The sequence below is a fragment of the Carcharodon carcharias genome, chromosome 6 (assembly GCF_017639515.1).
Source record: "Carcharodon carcharias isolate sCarCar2 chromosome 6, sCarCar2.pri, whole genome shotgun sequence".
Taxonomy (NCBI): Eukaryota; Metazoa; Chordata; class Chondrichthyes; order Lamniformes; family Lamnidae; genus Carcharodon; species Carcharodon carcharias.
Window position 1 is genome coordinate 99,508,472 of NC_054472.1, and position 20,857 is coordinate 99,529,328.

Here is a 20,857-nt window from a genome sequence, read left to right on the forward strand (position 1 = left end):
CGTGAAATCATGATGGGGGGCCAATCGTGGCCGGAGGCCCCTTTCTCATTCACTTCCGGGCCCACAGATCGCAAGCGTGAGATGAACGAAAAATTCAGTCCCAGGTGTTAGCTCACCAATCCCCTGTAAAACTGAAACACAACCTCACTACTTTTGTATTAAACTCCCCTCACAATAAACTATAACATTTTATTACAAAAACAGAATTACCTGGACAAACTCAGCAGGTCTGGCAGCATCGGCGGAGAAGAGAAGAGTTGACGTTTCGAGTCTTCATGACCCTTCAACAGAACTGAAGAACATTCTATTAGCTTCCCTAATTAGTTACTGTACCTGAATAGTAACCTTTTGTGATTCATGCACTAGGACACCCAGATCCCTCTGCAATCTGCTACCACTTAGATATGTTTCTTTTTTATTCTTCCTGCAAACATGGACTATTTCACATTTTCCCACATTATACAACATTTGCCAGATCTTTGCTCATGCACTAAACCTCTCCGTGCCCCTTTGTAGCCTCCTTATGTCCTCTTCACAACTTAATTTCGTACCTATCTTGTACCTATCAGCAAATTTAGCAACCATACCTTTGGTCCCTTCATCCAAGTCATTTATAAAAATTGTAAATAGTTGAGGACCCAGCATTGATCCCTGTGGCACACCAATCATTACATCTTGCCAACCAGAAAATGACCTGTTTATTTCAACTGTCTGCTTCCTGTTAGCTAACCAATCTTTTATCCAGGCAAATATGTTATCCCCTACACCATGAGCTTTTATTTTCTACAATAACCTTTGATATGGCACCTTATCAAATGCCTCCTGAAAATCTAAGTACAGTACATTCACCGCTTCCCCTTTATCCACAGCACCTGTTACTTTTCAAAGAACTCCAATAAATTGGTTAATGGTTTCCCTCTCACAAAACCATGCGGACTCTGCTTGATTGTCTTGAAGTTATCTATAGCCATGCTATAACGTCTTTAGTAATAGCTTCTAACATTTTCCCTATGACAGGTATTAAGCTAATTGGCATATAGTTTCCTACTTTCTATCTTCCCCCTTTTTGAATAATGGAGTTAGATTCACCATTTTCCATCTAATGGAACCTTTCCTGAATCTATGGAATTTTGGAAAATTAAAACTAATGCATCAATTACATCACTTAAGCTGAAGTCCATCAGGAACCGAGGATTTGTCTGCTGCAGCTCCAATAATTTGTTCAGTACCACTTCCCAGGTGATTGTAATTTTTTTGAGTCCCTCCCTCCCTTCCATTTCCTGATTTACAGCTATTCCTGGTATGTTATTTGTACCCTCCATAGTGACTTAAATAAGGGTAATCACAAAGGAATGAGGGCAGAGTTGGCTGTGGTGGACTAGGAAAAGAGTTTAGCAGAAATGATGGTTGATGAACAATGTCAGACATTTAAGAAAATAGTTCATGACTCACAACAAAGATATATTCCAGTGAGGAAGGAGGATTCTAAGAAGGGGATTAACCAACCATGGTTAACCAAGGAAGTTAAGGATAGTATCATATTGAAAGAAAATCATACAAAAAACATATACACATCCAGAGGATTGGGGAAATTTTGAAAACCAACAAAAGCTAACAAAAAAAAGGAGAAATAAACTTTGAGGGTAAACAAGCAAGTAATATAAAAATGGACAGTAAGAACTTTTTTAAATATATAAAAAGGAAGAGAGAGGCCAAAGTGAACATAAGCCCCTTAGAGAATGAGGCTGGGGAAATAATAATGGTGAACCATGAAATGGCAGAGGAGTTGAATCAGTCTTCACGGTACAAGACACCAATGGCATTCCAAAAATACTAAATAATCAAGAGTCAAAAGGGGGGAGGAAATAAATAAAATAACTAACACTGGAGAAAAAGTGTTTGGGAAACTAATGGGGCTAAAGGCCGACAGGTCCCCTGGTCATGATGGGTTGCATCCTAGGGTATTAAAGGAAGTAGCTACAGGGATAGTGGATGCACTGTTAGTAATCTTTCAAGAATCCTTAGATTCTGGAAAATTCTTAGAGGATTGCAAAACTGCCAATGCAACACCCTTATTCAAAAAGGTAGGGAGACAAAAAACAGGTAACTATTGGCCAGTTAGCTTAACATCTGTCATTGGGAAAATGCTAGAGTAAAGGATGTAATAGCAAAGCATTTAGAAATACATAAAATATTCAAGCAGAGTCAGCATGGCTTCATGAAGGGGAAATCATGCCTGACAAATTTAGTAGAATTCTTTGAGGAGGTAACAAGCAAGATAGATAAAGGGGAACCAGTCGATGTAATATATTTGGATTTCCAAAAGGCATTTGATTAGGTACCACACATAACACTACTTGATAAGGTAAAAGCCCACGGTGTTGAGGTTAGTATATTAGCAAGGATAGAGGATTGGCTAACTAATAGAAAAGTTGGGATAATGGGGGCATTTTAGGGTGGCAACCTGTAATTAGTGGAGTGTCACAGGGATCAGTGCTGGGGACACAAGTATTTACAATTATTAATGACTTGGAGGAGGGAAGTGAATGTATTATTGCCAAGTTTGTGGATGACACAAAAATAGGTGAGAAGGCAAGTGGCGAGAATGACACAAAGAGTTTACAGAGGGATGTAGAAAGGTTAAGTGAACAGGCAAAAAATTGGCAGATGAAATATAATGTAGATTTGAGATTATGCACTTTGGTAGGAAGAATAGAGGAGCTGAATATTATTTAAATGGAGAAAGACTGCTGAAAGCTGCAGCACAGAGGGGTTTGGGCGTCCTCGTACATGAATCACAAAAATCTAGCATAAAAGTTCAACAGATAATAGGGAAGGCTAATGGAATGTTGGCCTTTATTTCAAAGGGAATGGAGTATAAAAAAAGGGAAGTCTTGATAGAACTAGACAAGGCATTAATTAGACGACATTACAATACTGTGAACAGCTTTGGTCCCCTTATCTAACAAAAGGTATACTGGCATTGGAGGCAGTCCAGAAAAGTTTCACTAGGTTGCTCCCTGTATGGAGGGAATTTCTTAGGAGGAGAGGTTAAGTAGGTTGAGCCTGTGCTCATTGGAGTTTAGAAGAATGAGAGGCGACCTTATTGAAACATGTAAGATTCTTAAAATCACTTTTAACTCCTGGGTAACTATGGTACTGAACCTCTCCCAACCCCACCCCACTGGACACACTGACTACCATCCAGACCCTCCCGACTACCTGCCCAAGCCCCAACTATCTTCCCACCCCTTGAATAACCCCCTAGACTACCCTCCCAACCCTCTCCATACCCTCTCAACCCTCTGACTATCCCTCACCCTACCCTCCCCACCTACCCCTGTGGATGGACATCAATTATTAATCATTGGATATTTTCCTAAAGAGATCAAATAAGGATTCACTTTATTCTAATCTAAATAATGTTATCTCATTGGTGGAGCTTGAGCTACAGACTTAATTGCACACTTTATGGGTGATTCTGCAGTTTCCTAAAATTAACTTTTATCCAATAATAATGAAAAATCAGTCTGCATGTCCACAAATTCCTAAGCTGCACTTTTTCTGAATGTTGATTCCCACTGCAAGCGCCAGATAACAGATAATAACCTTTTTTTTGTCTGCTAAAATGATATGAGTTGATAGATTTTGTTTGCAATTTCTGTTGCTTTCATATTTTTCACCTCCCCTGTTTCAACATGGGTCGCAGGTGCCAGGCGAAAATGGTAGAAAAGAAGAACTAGAATTTTGAATTGTTATTCCACAAATGGAGATGTGGGTAGCTTCTTTGTGGAGAGACTTGGACAGTGGGACTTACTTATCACATTTTTCTTAGAGGTAAGGACTATGGCCAGAATTTTCTGGCTCTGTTGGCGTCAGGCATCATGGTGGGGGATGGGGTGCTGGTGAGAAGGCCAAACCAATCAATGGCGGGCCGGGTTTCTCGCCACCCCATATCAGGAACCTAATTTAAATACTTTAAAATCTCACTATAAGCCCTGCTCGCCGGAATAATCCGCCCAGGCTGGATCAACTGGACACATTGGTGTGATTGCATGCCAATGTGTTTCACAACTGTACATAAGCTACGTGGACCTGGCGAGTTTCAATTCGCTTGAGACTTCGAGATTTGTTTGCCGACTTTTCTTCAGGCAGCACTCGTGGTCATCAGTGCCAGGCTTTGCAGGCAGCACCACTTCACTTTTAGGGGGCTCACGGGCAGGTCTGGACCTACAAGATAAGGGTGGCTTTTCAATGGCTGCAAGACTAGGGCTTGCTTGGGGGAGGGGGAGAAGTGGCCTCAAGCAAGGGAAGCGGCTGCAGGGCGAGGGATGTACTGGGGAAGGGAGTATCCCAGGGTGAGTGGGGGTCGCATGTTGATCTGTGCAAGGGACCTCAAGATGGTGAGAGCTGAGGAGGCAGTCTCCAGAGAAGATGAGGCCAGATGGAGACATGAGGGTGTGTGCGATAGAGTGAGTAGTGATGTCTCTTGAATGCGCAATGAATGAGATGGTAGTGAACGTGTGATGGTCTTGTGAGTGTGTGAGTTTTGAGTGATAAAATGGCTGCATTACCCTGGCAGCATGGAGCAGATCATTCATCCGTTTTCTACACTGCATGGCTGACCTCCTGTGTGTAGCATTAGCATTGACCACCTCTAACACCACCTTCCAAGATGGAGTGGTGAGATTGATGGACCTCCTGAGGCCATAGCAGGGGCAGAGGACATCACGACAGGCCTCCATGGCATCCAGAAGGTGTCCCAGGAATGTGGGGCTGCACTCTTCTTGGCTTTGGGGCCATGTCTTCAACCAAAGAGTCTTGGGCTGCAAGCATTGAGAAATGTGCAGCTTAAATATGGCACCCTACATGAGGAAGCAGTGAGGTAATGGCATGGCGGGAAAATCAGAGGCTGCCCGCCAGCAAGCTGGAGTGTTTCCTGTGGTTGCATAGTTAATGAGGCGGGAATGGGATGATACGGCACAAAATCTGCCATTGTGTCCGGCGGGTCAAAGAACACTTTGTGCAAATCTGGGATGATTCCTCACTATGTTGACCAAAACAGTTAATGTACCCAAGCAATATGTCTACTGAAAATGAACTAGCTGATGAAGGTGAATTTAAGTGTAACGACAACAGGATTAACAGTTGTTATGCTTATAGATAGGAAGTCAATAGTAGAAAATATTCAGTTAATTCTAAACATGAGGTGATCATTAAAAGTTGCTTTGGTTCATGAACAAGCAACAGTCTCAGAAAACAACAATGGCTAACAATGGTGATCCTTTGTGGAACACAAATATCAAATAATTTTGAAAATAAATCAAATATATTCTTATTTCATGAGAGAGGGGAATAGCCGTGTTACATTGAGATTTTAGATTTTAATTATACTCTTATTGGGCCAGCTTTAACGTATTGTGCAGTAATGCTTAACCATGATTTACTAATGAATAGAAAATTATACAGTGGAAATGTTTAAAGGATTTTTAAAGAATCTTTAGTTCAGTTTGTGGGCGTGCAATTTGTGATTTTTAATCAATAACGGATAAAAGCACTCCTCAGGAAATTGCAGAATCACCACATAAAGTGTTTTTCATCCCTATAAAAATCTGAATTTCTACCGTTATGTTTGAAAAAAAAGTAGGTACTTCCCACGTAAATCGTTTCAAGTAATTACATTCTGAAAAGCATTACAGTATAAAGACATTAACATAGTATAACCGTTCAAAGTTAAATTCCTGTAAGACAAAGCCATGGTTTATGGTTTTCATCAGTGTAAGTAGGCAAAGAGAAGAATATGCAGAGTAAAATTACAGTGCCACTTTTACAGCTGTTTAGCTAACATTGCACTGAGATAAATTATCTAGTCCAGATGTCAGGCCAATTAACAACTCATAGCCTCACCAAACTGTGACATGTGTACTTTCTGCGTCAAAAAGTTCACTTTCAGAAACTTGGTGGGGCAGATCATTTAGGTTAAAATTCAGCCCAGAATGCTGGAATGAAAATATTTTCTCCTTTTACTACTGTTGTGGTTTTGACTTGAAATTGGACTCTAAAACAACTGAGCATCAACTATCGTAACCACAACTTGAAGCAGGTATCAGTCAGTTATACACACTATAGGAGAATGAAGCCCTGATTTTAACTCTAGACATGAGTGCAGCACGTGGTGCCAGGGTGAGTGGGAAACACAATGCCATGTGAGGCCGGGGGAGTTTGGCCTAGAAATCCAGGCAGGTAGCGCTTATGGCGGCAAAGGTAACAATCCGTGTGCCTAAATGCGAGCTTAAAGTACCCGATACCTTGGGCTGAGCCTTCATTAATATTGGGCAGAATTTTCTGGATGGCGGGGGAGTGCGGAGTAGGAGCGGAAGCGGGCCCGATTGGCTCCCGATCGGGGCCACCCTGCCATTTTACATGGGTAGGCCTTAATCGGACCACCCAGTGTGACAGACACCCAGAAACGCTGTACATTCCCTGCGCGGACAGGGAGGGATTCCCTGAGTCGGGGCCTACGCTCTTTCGCACATGCGCACACAAGAGCACAGAAATCTCCCTGAATTTAATTTCAGAAAAATTTAATTAAGGAAAAGAAAATTTTAAGCACGTGTCCCCTCATGTGAAATTGTCACATGAGCTGGGACATGTCCATTAATTTTTTCAAAATTTTTTATTTAATTAATAAACCCTTCATGAAGCCTCATCCTGCCCGTGCCTGAGGTTTCATGAAAAATGTGAAGGCCGTCTGAGTTCTTCGCCTGCCTGCCAACCTTAAGGACGGGCAGAATTCTTACCAATTTTAATTATTTTCTTAATGGCCTTAATGGACCTTTGATAGTTCGGCCAGCGCGCAGCCGAGTTGGCTGCGTGCCCGCTGAACTGACAATCTAAATGACATGTGGTAACTTTGGGATGTACACCCGACATCACCGTGCATCATTTTACGCATCGTCGAGCGGGCTCCACCCCCGCTTGCCAACTGGAAAATTCTTCCCATTGAGCTGCAAGCTGCTGAGAGCAAGATAAATCACAGGCGAAGCATAATTGAAAATCAAACCTATCCTGGTGTTCCAATGGCTCTGAGTTAAGTGAGGAATTGGGCCCATGACCAGGAAGGGAGGTAACCAAGTCAGGAGGTAGTGGTGGCAATTAGCAATGGGCTGGTAGCAACAGCAGTCATCTGGTTGTGGGGATCGTGGTGCCTAGGATCTGTGAGTATTTACTGGTACAGTGTGTGGCACAATTGTACTCTGAAAACTGGATAGTTAACATTTCAGACCGAAAGTAAGTGTAGCCAATAACTGACCATGAATTTTCCCAGGCTTCTCCTGCTTTGACAAAAATTCTGCAAAACTCAGCGTAATTGGAAATTCTATTAAAGTTACGGTAACAGATTAAGAGAAACACCACAGTAACCCACAAATTCTGAGTATTCTAAACATGGTGTCCTTTCTGAGGGAAGGTAATATTATCCATAAAGTAAGCCAACTCCAACATGACTGGTTGAATATTTCACTCTGTAAGATGCAAAGTACAAGACTTAAAAAATGGCACTTAATAGGGTTATTAGTGGATAAAGATTTTCTGGGGCAAAAAATGCATGATAGCTGTACCCCACATCAATAATCTTGTGTTCTTGTTGATTGAAACCTGGATCTTGATTGTTTTTTCCATGATCTTTTGTGAACTTCCATGAATGGTAGACATGGTGATCTATTCTGAGGTTTGCTTTTTTTTAAATTTGGGTTTGGAGGATGTGCACAAGAGGTGAACATTGCTCTCAACCTGACCATTACCTATTGCTTAACTAAATTAATCATTGTGCTGAGCAAATGTATCTTCTAGTAGATTTTTTCCATTTTAGCTTTAAAGTTAATCCTTAGCATATCTGAATTAACAAAATGTTTATTTGGGTCAAGGCATTTATTTCTTGCTTGTTCAAGTGATAAACTGTATCATTATTACTCTGATGTGTTTGCTTTGAAATACCTTGCTAAACTTGGGATGCTGAAAGAAAATGCTAACACTCCCAACTCTTTAGAAGTAACATATAATTCCTTTACTAGTCCAAATTTCCTACATATGTAATTTTACTCCCACTGTATTTGCAAATTTTAAGTATTTGTATAGTTGTATGTTTAATGAATTTCATACTTATACTAAAAAAATGCCTTGTACTATCTTGGATACCGTATGCTGCATTAGACACTATATGCAGAAAACAATTTGACTTTTGTTATGGAAAAATAGGGTCAATAATTGTAATTTCACAATCAATTAAACGTTGTTTTCCCAGACAAATGCATCAAAGGAAAGGACTGCAGTGCTTATCACATTGCTCCAAATACTAGCTTATATACTAAACCAAATAATTGACCTGACTTTTGTCTATTGATTTCATGGAAAACTACTATCTGTTTGAATTATTTTAAAGATCTGTATTAAAAATGCTTAAGATATTTAGAATCCATAAGTGAATTAATTTCATATTCTGTCAACTGCTGAAGTTCATTATACCTCAGATGATATTGTAACTAATTTGTCTATTTATTTCTGTTGGAGTGTGGATTAAAATTACAATGACATGTCTACTGGAACAGTATGAGGGATGTATGCAATGTTGCTACCCTGGAACAGAGTGTGCCATGAAAGACAGGATGGTGTCAGAAAGGAGCCTGGTCTAATGGGGGAACTGGCAACAAGATTTTAACAATGCCTGGCAACAACATTTTAATTGGCTCCTGACCAGGTGACCAGGGTTTATGTGACAGCAGTGCAGCAGAATAGCTTCTAGCCTAAAAGGAAAAAGACCTAAAATCTCCCTCTGTCTCCTGTGTGTGGGAGATTCCAGTAGTTCCATAATAATAGCTAGCTGGCTTTTTCTCCTCATTTCTCTATAACCTGCTCTCTCTCTCTCTGAAAACCCCTGTCAAGAGGCAAAGGGGAAAATCGCTGTTAGAGTCATTGAAAGGCAAGGGCTCAACCTGTGAACTAATGGCTGAAAGTGCTGGAAGACCACTTCATGTCATCAACAAAGAACTGAAAGGAATTTGGAAGACATCGATCAAAATCAACTAGTTGAATCCTGTACTCTGGAATTGGGGCTATTGAACTGTTTTATCCCACCCCTAAAATCCATGTTTTTGTGTGTCTTTGGGGTAGAGTTTAGGTTATAGAGTTAGAAATTAGCAGTTCATGTTTCTTTCTTTTGCTACTAAAGACAATTTGTTCAATAAACAGTTATTTACTTGTAAGTTTACAAACCTGGTGCTTGTATTCTGTTAACCTAAATTAAACAATTAGGTGCATTGGTCAAACTTTTTCACATTTGTCGCAGCTCAGGGGGGCAGTGGGGCTTGAAATTGCATCACACTATCCCCAGTGAGTCATGACATTATTATATCCTTCAAATATGCTTTCTCTTCCATGCACAAAGATATTGTTGGAATCACATGGCTTTTATTCAACATTATAATTTACATGGAACTTCTATGATGTTAATTTTCCTTACTTTAATGTGATATAAATAGAATGCATGATAAGGATTTGTGCATTACTAACAATGTCCCAGTTATGGTTTGTCCAGAACTGACATCTCTGTTGCTCATTAGCAAATAGATTTTTACTTTTAGTTGGTCAACCACCCATTCTGGGCTGTGAAAAAGTCACATCAGTTGAGACATTTAGATCTCATCTGGATCTGACCTGCTATCTGTGAATACCAAACAGGGATTCCTGCAGTATACCATTGGGTTTGGAGTGTTGGCCTGCTGGATGCCAACACAACTGTAGATTGAACCTGGGATGGGGAGAGCAAAGTCAATGGGGCTTTCCCTGGCCAGCAGTCACACACAGCATTATTGTGTGGCACAAGGTAACGATCAAAAGAGAGATTGAAGGACTGAATGGGAAAATGCATATGCCAGCAGAGACCCACAAAACATTTGTGGTCAAATTAATACACTTAACTCATTTCATCATCACATCCACCCCTCCCGTGCCAACCATCCCATGCCATCTCCTTTCTCCATTCCCATCTACACCTTTACATCCTTCCCATGCCACCCCTCCCAAGCCATTTTGCTCCCTTCTCTTGCCAACCTCAACCTCCATGCACGTCACCCCCCCCACAACACCCCCCCCCCCCCCCCCACCGCCCCCCATGCTGCCCCACCTCCCATGCCATAGAAACATAGAAAATAGAAGCAGGAGCAGGTCACTCAGCCCTTTGAGCCTGCTCCACCATTCAATATGATCATGGCTGATCTTCTATCTCAATGCCAAAGTCCCACTCTCTCCTCATACCCCTTGATGCCTTTAGAGTCCAGAAATCTATTTCCTTCTTGAATATATTCAGTGATTTGGCCTCCACAACCTTCTGTGGTAGCAAATTCCATAGGTTCACCACCCTCTGAGTGATGAAGTTTCTTCTCATCTCAGTCCTAAATGGCCTATCCTGTATCCTGAGACAGTGACCCCTTGTTCTAGACGCCCCAATCCACAGGAAACATCATCCCTGCATACATTCTGTACAGCCCTGTCAGAATTTAATATGTTTCAATGAGATCCCCCTTCATTCTTCTAAATTCTAGTGAATATAGGCCTAGTTGGCCCAATCTTTCCTCATATTCTGAAAATCCAAATATACCATCCACTGGTTCTCCCTTATCTATTCTACTAGCTACGTCCTCAAAAATCTCCAGTAGGTTTTTCAAACATGATTTCCCTTTCATAAATCCATGTTGACTTTGCCTAATCCCGTTAATATTTTCTAAATATCCTGTTCTCACATCCTTCATAATAGTCTCTAGCATTTTCCCTTCTACTGGTGTTAGGCTAACCAGTCTTTAATTCCCTGTTTTATCCCTTCCTCCTTTTTAAATAGTAGGGTTATATTTGCCATTCTCCAATCTACAGGGACAGTTCCAGAGTCTACCGAATTTTGGAAGATGACTACAAACCCATCCACTATTTCCATGGCCACCTCCTTTAGTATCCTGGGATGTAGATTATCAGGCCCTGGGGATTTATTGGCTTTCAGTCCCATTAACTTCTCCAGCACTGTTTTTTCAGTAATACTAATTTTTTTCAATTCCTCCTTCTCACTAGACCCTTGATTCCCTAGCATTTCTGGAAAGTTATTTGTGTCTTCCTTTGTGAAGACAGAAATAAAATAATTGTTTAATTGCTCTACCATTTGCTTCCTCTTTGTTATAAATTCTTCCCCTTCAGACAGTGAGGTACCTACATTTTTCTTCACTATTCCTTTTCTTTTAACATATTCATAGCAGATTTTAAAGTCCACTTTTATGTTCCTTGCAATTTTACTCTCATAATCTATTTTTCCCTTCTTAATCAATCTCTAGGTCCTCCTTTGCTGAATTCTAAACTTTTTCCCAAACCTCAGGCTTGCTACTTTTTCTAGCAACTTTATGTGGCTCCACTTTGGATCTAATACTACCCTTAATTTCTTTTGTTAGCCATGGTTTTCCTGTTGTGTTTATTGTACCAGAAAGGAAGGTATAACTGTTACAATACATATATTTGTTCCTTAAATATTATCCATTGCCTATCCACTGTCATGCCTTTTAATGAAGTTACGCAGTCTACCTTAGCCAACTCATGCCTCACACCTTCATATTTTTCTTTGTTTAGATTTATGACCCTAATTTCAGATGGACTACTTCAGTTTCCATCCTAATGAATAATTCTATCATGTTATGCTCACTGTTCCTTAAAGGACCCGACCAATAAGGTTATTAATTAACCCCTTCTCATTGCACAATACCAAATCTAGGATAGCCTGTTCCCTAGTTTGGCTCTCAACATATTGGTCTAAAAATCCATCTCGTACACACTGCAGGAATTCATCCATCACAGTATTATTGCTAATTTGGTTGGCCACTCTATATGTAGATTAAAGTCACTCATGATTACTGTTGCACCATTGTTACATGCAACTCTCTTTTCCTGTTTAATGCCATCTCCTGCCTTATGAATACTGTTTGGAGGCCTATAGACAATTCCCACTAACATGTTCCACCCTTTGTTGCTTCTTAGCTCCACCCAGACTGATTCAGCATCTAGATTTTCTGAGCAAGATTTCATCCTTCCTTTTTGCCTGTCCTTCCTAAATATTAAGTACCCTTTGACATCGAACTCCCAGCCTTCGTCATCCTGCAGCCATGTCTCTGTAATCACATCACATTGTACCCGCTTATATCTATTTGGGCTGTTAATTCATCTACCTTATTGCAAATTCTCCATGCATTCTAATACAGTGCCTTCAGACTTGTCTTCTTAACATTTTTACATATATATTTTTTGCATGATGGCCCTATTTGCTGCTAGCCATTGTTTCCTGTGCCTTCCACATTTGCTTTCTAATTTTCTATCTTTCATCCCTACCTTTGTTTCCCTCTCTTGTGTCTTCCTGCTTTGGTTCCCATCCGCCTGCCAATCTAGTTTAAACCCTCCCCCACAGTACTTACAAATACCCTTGCAAGGATATTGGTCCCAGTCCTGTTGGGGTGCAACTTGTCCAGCTTGTACAGGTCCCATCTTCTGCAGAATTGGTCCCAATGCCTCAGGAATCAAAATCCCTCCCTCCCACGCCATCTCTCCAGCCACGCATTCATCTGATCTATTCTCCTATTCCTGATCTCACTAGCACATAGCACTAGGAGTAATCCTGAAATTACTACATTTCAGGTCTTGCTTTTTAATTTATTGCCTGGCTCCCTATATTCTGCTTTCAGGACCTCAACCCTCTTTTTATCTATGTCGTTGGTACCGAGATGTACCATGACCTCTGGATGTTCACCCGCCCCCTCCCAGACTGTTCTGCAGCCGCTCAGTGACATCTTTGACCCTGGCACCAGGGAAGCAGCATGCCATCCTGTTATCTTGTCTGCAGCCGCAGAAACATTTATCTGTTCCCCTTACGATAGAATCCCTTATCACTATTGCTCTCCCACTCTTTTTTTCTCTCCCCTGTGCGCTGAGCCACTCATGGTACCATGGTCTTGGCTCTTGCTGCATTCCTTGAGAAACCAGCTCCCCCAGCAGTATCCAAAATGGAAAATCTGTTGAAGAGGGAGATGGAGCCAGGGGACTCCTGAACTATCTGCCTCGTACTTTTACTCTGCCTGGCAGTCAGCCATTCCTTTTCTGCGTGTGCATTCTTTACTTATGGTGTGACCACCTCACTGTACATGTTATCCATGAAAATCTCATCCTTGAAGATGCTCCACAGTGACTCCAGCCAATGCTCCAGCTCAGAAACTCAGATTTCGAGTAGTTGCAGCTGCAGGCATTTGCTGCACACATGGTTGATCTGGACACTGGAAATATCCCTGACATCTAACATTGCATAAGAGGAGCATTCCACTTGGCTGAGCTGCCCTGCCATGACTTACACTTAAACTACTCCCTTTCCTTTTACTTCCTCTACCTTAGAGTGTTTTAACAACGGAAGAAATAGTTACCAGGTCCTATAACCAATGCCGCCACTCTTCTTACTAAGGAAGGTAGAAAATGAAAGAATCCCCCTTTCCCTCTTCAGCAAACACTCTCTCTCACCAAACTCCAACTTAAGCACTCTAATGCACACTAAAGCAGCAATCCAGTGCAGACAAAAGCAGCACTGTAGATGCCTTGATTTTATGTTGTCTGAACCTAGCTTCTGAAAACCTGTTTAAGCCAGTTAACTAATTAACTAGCTGCAGCTGCAGGCAAAGCCTGTATAACCCCTGTTTTAAAGCTGGACTAAAACACACATTCTCCCAACCCGAAGACCAACTTTTAATTAGTTGCTAAATTAAAGAAAGCTTAGGCTTTAGATAGAAATTTAGCCTTAAAAGTCCCTCTCTGACCAAACTCCAACTTAAGCACCCTAATGCAGTCCAAAGCAGCATTCCAACGCGCATTTCGTTTTCCCTCCAGGCCATTCCTTGCGACCGCTCATGCCATCGCTGCCTTCTCATACTATAACCACTCAACTCTATTACCTCCCTGATACTGTTCCCCACATGCGCCCTTCCATGCCATCACCACTCACTGTTGCTGTCTCCCTGCACCTTTCCATGCTGACCATATCTCTCCCAATCTCTCCAGCAAGGATAAATTTGATGTTGTGCTCCCCTTAACTTCTGCTGTTTTTTTTCTCCACCAACACTAACCACCCACCATACCACCATCACCAACTGTTGTCAGCTATGCATTATGCATCATATGCTCCCGTGTTCCACACACTCACAGCCTCCCCGTGTGCCAGGCCCATCCACCAAATCAGACCACCGATCAATCAGAAAAGTGCAGACAGACAAAAAAGCTATATTATCATTGTAGATACACCTGCAATGCTCATGTGGAGCATAAATACCAGTATAGACCTGTTGAGCTGAATGGCTTTTTTCTGAGCTATAAAGCGTAATAACTTGAAGGAGCAGCTGGTTTGGTGAAAAAAAGGCTAAACTTTATTTAGGAGACATGTAGAGGTGCTTGCACGCTAGACGCGATCTCTCTGTCGGAAGCCTGTTGACCAGATTAAGCTTAAATAAACTCATTGGTCGAAGCCCCTTTTATCCCATCACATGATGAGCGATTGACAGGAGGGAGGAAACAATACATTTAATTACTACACTTCCTCCCGCTTTAAGTTTCTTGCATTTACAATAAAATAAATATCAGAAATAGCAGCAAACATTTGTACAGCCTCTGGTGATTACAAATCAAGTTTCTGATGAGCTCGGCAGAGACAGTGAGAGCAGCGTAGCTCTACTGAAGGAGGTTTCTGAACAGGATTAATGAGATCTGGAGTTGCACTAAGAGATACATCATTAGAACTGGGTAGTTCTATATTTGGCAACTCATTAGATATGTCTGGAATATTAGGTCTAGGACGATCACACCCTTCAAAAGTCAACGGCAAAACATCAATCACAGGTTGGTTTTGCATTCGTTGGGATGTTTCTCTAGCCTTAATATGATCTATGTGTTTATGTACAATTCTATCTTTGACTTGCACTTGAAAAGATAATGGACCAGTCTCTGAAATGATGGCTCCTGGAGCCCAACAAGGTCCACTTCCAAAATTACTCGCGTGCAAGGGTCACCTACATAGAACTTATGAGCCTTGCTGTGTAGATTGTGGTTCAATTGTTGATTATTCTGGCTCTTTATTACCTTCTCCTCTAGGTTTGGAAACATCATGTGTAAACACATAAGCAAACAATGTTTCATCAGTAACTTCGACGGTGTCGAGCCCGTAGTAGTATGTGAAGTTGTACTGTAACTTAGGAGAAATCTGGAAAGGCAAGACTCCAGAGTACCTCTGGATAACTTCTTCATACCACCTTTAAAAGTCTCGACAGTTCTTTCGGCGAGGACACTGGATGAAGGATACCAGGGAGCGGTCTTTATGTGACAGATACCGTTCAGGTCTGTGAATCTCTGAAATTCCATGCTGGTGAAATCTGTTCCATTGTCAGAAACAACAATCTCAGGTAAACCATGTATACTGAAGAACTTATGCAGCTTTTCAATAGTTGTGGCTGAAGTTGCCATTTTTACTTTGTACACATCAAACCATTTTGAATCGATGATTAATAGGAACATGATGCTTCGAAATGGACCCACATTGTCAATACGCAGTCTAACCCAAGTCGACCAGGTTGTTTCCATGGGTGAGGAGAAGCTGAAACAGGTAGCTTCTGGTGTTGCTGGTAAAGGGAATAGTTTTTGACTATGTTCTTGATGTCTCTATCTATTCTTGGCCACCAGACGTAGCTATGTGACAGCATCTTCATCTCCAGTATGTCTGGGTGTACACTGTGGAGCCTTGCCAAGAGTGACTCTCTACCCTGTGATGAGACCACAACTCTTGAACCTCACAGCAAAATTCCATCTTGACAACTCAGTTCAGTGTTTCTGGAATAAAATGGTCCTAAGTCATCAGACGCAAGTGTTCTTGGCCATCCTTGTAAAACAAAGTCTTTGACTTTTGACAGTGTTGGGTCTCTGTCCAATTCTTGATCTGTTTGGCACCTACAGGTGACAAATCCAAGAAATTTAACAATAAGACTACCTCTTGTGGAACGGGTGTATTGGCAAGATTACACAGTAACGGAAGACGACTAAGTGCATCAGCATTATCTATATCCAAGCCAGGGCGGTAAATGAATGTGTAATTGTAAGCTGATAGCATCAAAGCCCAACTTTGGATTCTCACTGAAGCTATAGGCGGAATAGCTTTGTCTTCGCTGAACAAACTTGTCAGCGGCTTATGGTCAGACACAATTGTAAAATGTCACCCGTGTAGGCCTTTGGTGAAACTCTTGATACTAAATAAAACCAACAACCCTTCTTTTTCCAACTGAGAGTAGCCCTTTTTAGCTTGGGAAAGTGTTCTTGAAACGTAGCCAATGAGTCTTTCTGATCTGTCCTCCATTTGATGTAATAGAAAGGCTCCTACACCATAAAGAGAACCATCACACGTCAACACTAGCTCTTTAGATGAGTCATAATGTGCCAACAAACATGATGATTGAAGCAGTTTCTTCACTGTTGCAAAGGCTTCTTCTTGCTATGAACCCTATGACTAGCAGTGGTTCTTCCTCAGCAACAAATGTACTGGTGCCAGTACAGTGGATAAATTAGGTAAGAACTGGCTACAGTAGTTAATCACACTTCGGAAAGATTTAAGCTCTGTCACATTAGAGAGTGATGGTGCATCTTTAATTGCTTGGACCTTGTCTTTAACAGGATGCAACCCTATAGCGTCCAGTCTGTGACCTAGGTAGGTTACCTCGGATGCCTGAAATGTGCAGTTTTCATGCTTCAAATGCACACCTGCTTCCATAAATCTTCACAACATTTCCTCAAGGTTGGCTAAATGTTCAGCTTCGGTCAGTCCACACAAGGAAGTCCCTGCAGAAGACTCTCCACTGTTCGCTGAAAAATAGCACACACTGAATAAACTCCAAAAGGTAATTGTTTGTACTGGTAGAGACCATTATGGGTATTAATTGTCACGTATTCTCTTGAAGTGCTATCCAATTCTAATTGTTGATAGACATGACTCATGTCTAATTTTGTAAATGACTTGCCTCCTGCTAACTTGGCATACAGGTAATTGATTCTAGGAATGGAGTACTTGGCTAACTTTGCCACTTTGTTGACTGGCATTTTGTAGTCACTGCATATACGTATAGTCTGGTTTGGCTTGACAACTGGGACTATGGGTGCGGCCCACTCAGAAAACTGGACAGGTTGAATTATTCCCAGGTTTTCTAACCTGCACAACTCTGCTTCCACTTTTTCTTTTAGTGAGTAAGACACTGGTCTGGCCTTGAAGAATGGTGGTGTTGTCTGGGGATGGATGTGCATTTTAGCTTCAATGTCCTTCAGTTTTCCCAATTCATCTTGAAAAATAGTGTCATATTTCTTCAAGAGCTCTGGAATTCCACCGGACTTCAAGTGGAATATTTCTGACCAGTCGAGTTTAATTTTATGCAGCCAATCTCAACCCAAAAGACTAGGTTCCTCCCCATTTATGATTATCACGGGCTGTTGGGCTGTTTGTTGTTTGTAGCAGACTGGGACAGCAGCAATGCCTTTGACCTGAATGGATTCTCCAGTGTAAGTTCTCAGCCTGGCAGATGTCTGCTCCAATGTCAATGAATGACTCCATTCACTGAGGTACTTGAACGTGTGCTCCCCAACAGCAGTAGTTGAAGCGGTGGTATCCACCTCCATCTGCAGTTGCTCGCCATTCACTTGCACTATCACTGTAAGAGGCTCAGGTTTAACAGCAGTCACATGATACAGAGAGTACACATCAGGAGTAGCATACTCGGCCTTTGCTGTATCAATTAGCTCAATTAGATTTGTTTGTTGTTTTGCTATTTGCCTATCATTTGCTCTGCACTGCCTAACAAGGTGTCCTTTCCTGTGATAATAATTACATTCTGCCTCTTTGAACCTACAAATGTCTGCTCCATGATTTCTTCCACATCTGTAGCAAATGCGTATCTTATTAACTGACATGCTACAATTAGGCTTCCTAAGATTACATGTAGTGGGCATAGAATCACATTTAAAATCTGTTGTTCTGTTTCTCACACCACGCTCAGCAGCAAGTTCCTGCCCAATATGGAGTACATGCTGCAAAGCCTGCTAATCTTTCGCGGCACTTTCTATAGTGAGAGAAAGTTCCAGGGTGCACTTGAAATCAATGTCGGATTCAGCTAACAAGCGGTGCTGTATGGCGTCGTCCTTGACTCCACATACAAGTCTGCCCCACTGCATATCATTCAAGGCATCCCCAAACTCACAGCATTCAGTCAACTGTTTCAGATTCACCACAAGGACAGCACAAAGGGGCACGAGCTCTGGAATTAAACTTGAAGCACTGCATGGTTACAGACAGTTTGGGCTGAAAGTGAGACTTCACGAATTCCACTAACTCATTGTACAACTTAGAACTGGGCGTGTTCAGGGTAGTCAGGTTTTGAATCAGGTTATATAGTTGCTTCCACCCTCACTCAGTAGGATAACTTTACATTTTTCTTCAGCAATAATCTTGTTCGCAACGAAATAGAACCCAAGTCGCTCAACATACTGACTCCAATCTTTAATGTTAGCATTGTATGAATTGATTCTTTCAAACAGCAGCATGGCTGGTAAGTATTGTTTAACTTTGTTTTACTCACATCAACCAGGGCAAAGTATGCAGCAGAAATTGTTTTTTTCTATTCTTTCATGGGATGTGGGCGTCACTGGCTAGGCCAGCATTTATTGCCCATCTCTAATTGCCCTTGTTCTGAGGGCATTTAGGAGTCAACCACAATGCTGTGTTCTGGAGTCACATGTAGGCCAGACCAGGTAAGGACAACAGATTTCCTTCTCTAAAGGACAATAGTGAACCAGATGAGTTTTTACAACAATCGACAATGGTTTCGTGGTCATCATCAGACTTTTAATTCCAGGTTTTTTTTATTGGATTCAAATTTCACCACCTGCCATGGTGGGACTTGAACCCATGTCTCCAGAGCATTACCCTGGGTCTCTGGAATATTAGTCCAGTAACCATATCACTATGCCATCACCTCCCCCAAACCTCATCACCAAATATAATAACTTGATGGAGCAGCAGGTTTGGTGAAGAAAAGGCTAAACTTTATTTAGGAGACATGTAGGAGTGCTTGTACACTAGACACGATCTCTCCATCGGAGGCCTCACCCATCAGATTACCTGCACAATAAACTTATTAGTCAAAGTACACATTATCACATCACATGATGAGTAAGTGACAGGACGGAGAGACAATATATCTAGTTACTACATAAAATCTTTGTAATATGAACAGTGGTTGAGAGATTAAGTAAAAAGACATAAAATTCTCCAGGTGGCCTTCTTGCCCCCAAGCTACCTGCTATTTTATATGAGGTGAACATGCCCTTGCCCCTGTTGTGGTTCTGCCTCAATGTTGAAGCTGGAAGTAGCAGTTTGGGTCTCCCAGGCGGAAGCCCGGCAGATCACCCTACTCGGCCTTGGGCGAGAAAAGAGTGCGCCTTGCTCATGGACCCCTTTCTATATCAGGCACTCCCTCCTCAAGACAAAAACAGAATTACCTGGAAAAACACAGCAGGTCTGGCAGCATCGGCGGAGAAGGAAAGAGTTGACGTTTCGAGTCCTCATGACCCTTCGACAGAACTTGAAGTTCTGTCGAAGGGTCATGAGGACTCGAAACGTCAACTCTTTTCTTTTCCGCCGATGCTGCCAGGCCTGCTGAGTTTTTCCAGGTAATTCTGTTTTTGTTTTGGATTTCCAGCATCCGCAGTTTTTTTGTTTTTAACTCCCTCCTCAAGGCCTGCCTCCTTCATGGGTGCTCCCTCCCCTCCGCTATCTTCATCAAGACCCCACCCTCCTCTCCCCACATTGCCCGGGCCTCACCTCCCCTCCTCACTGTGAAACACCCCTACTTATGTGGTCCTGGACTCCAGGGTCTGGGGACTGCTTGTAGTCCTCAGGTGCAGGGTCAACTCAAAAAGGGACTTTCTGTTGACATGACAGCTCCATGATTCCAGGAAGTGACCAGCAACAACAGGGGTGACCTTTCAGAGGTGAGTTTAGATATTTTAAATGTTGAGTTTTATTTCTTAATGGTATGAAATTTTTTAGCATGACGTTTTTAACAAGATTGAAATTACTTTTGGAGTGTACGTGACATTTTATGGTGACTTCCTTGTAAAGGTTTTGTAGCAAGATTGAAGAGAATCTTAAAACCAATATCTGATCTTTTAAAATCCTTCTTACATACATATGACAATGTAAGATAACTTCAAAATAACTTAGACTATCTTTCTAACAGGTACTGCAACACCTTAAGGATTAAACCTGTGAAAGGGAAACATTTCTTTTCAACTCGACTTTTGATGCTGATATAGGGGGCAACAAAGAAAAGCCAGACACCATTCGCATCAGCATGGACTATTACCTGCTCTAGAAAGTGTATAGCGAGAGGATATAATTCGAGACGATGGTAGAGGCGTTGTGTATGAGGCAACTAAGCTTCAGTAAGGAGGCAGGTGACCGTCTCTGTGATATCTTGCAAGAGGACCTGGATCCTGCATTGTCTTGTAAGCAACCATGAAGGTAACCGCAGCACTGAATTTCAATGCATGCGGGTTTTCTGTTAGGCACTGGTGACATATGCAACATCACCCTGAGCACCACAAAGGCATGCATTCACCACCTGACCATTGCTAATTTCCAAAGGGCTTCTTATTTCATTGACTTTGACATATCACATGCACAACAACACTAACAACTTATATTTGCATAGCA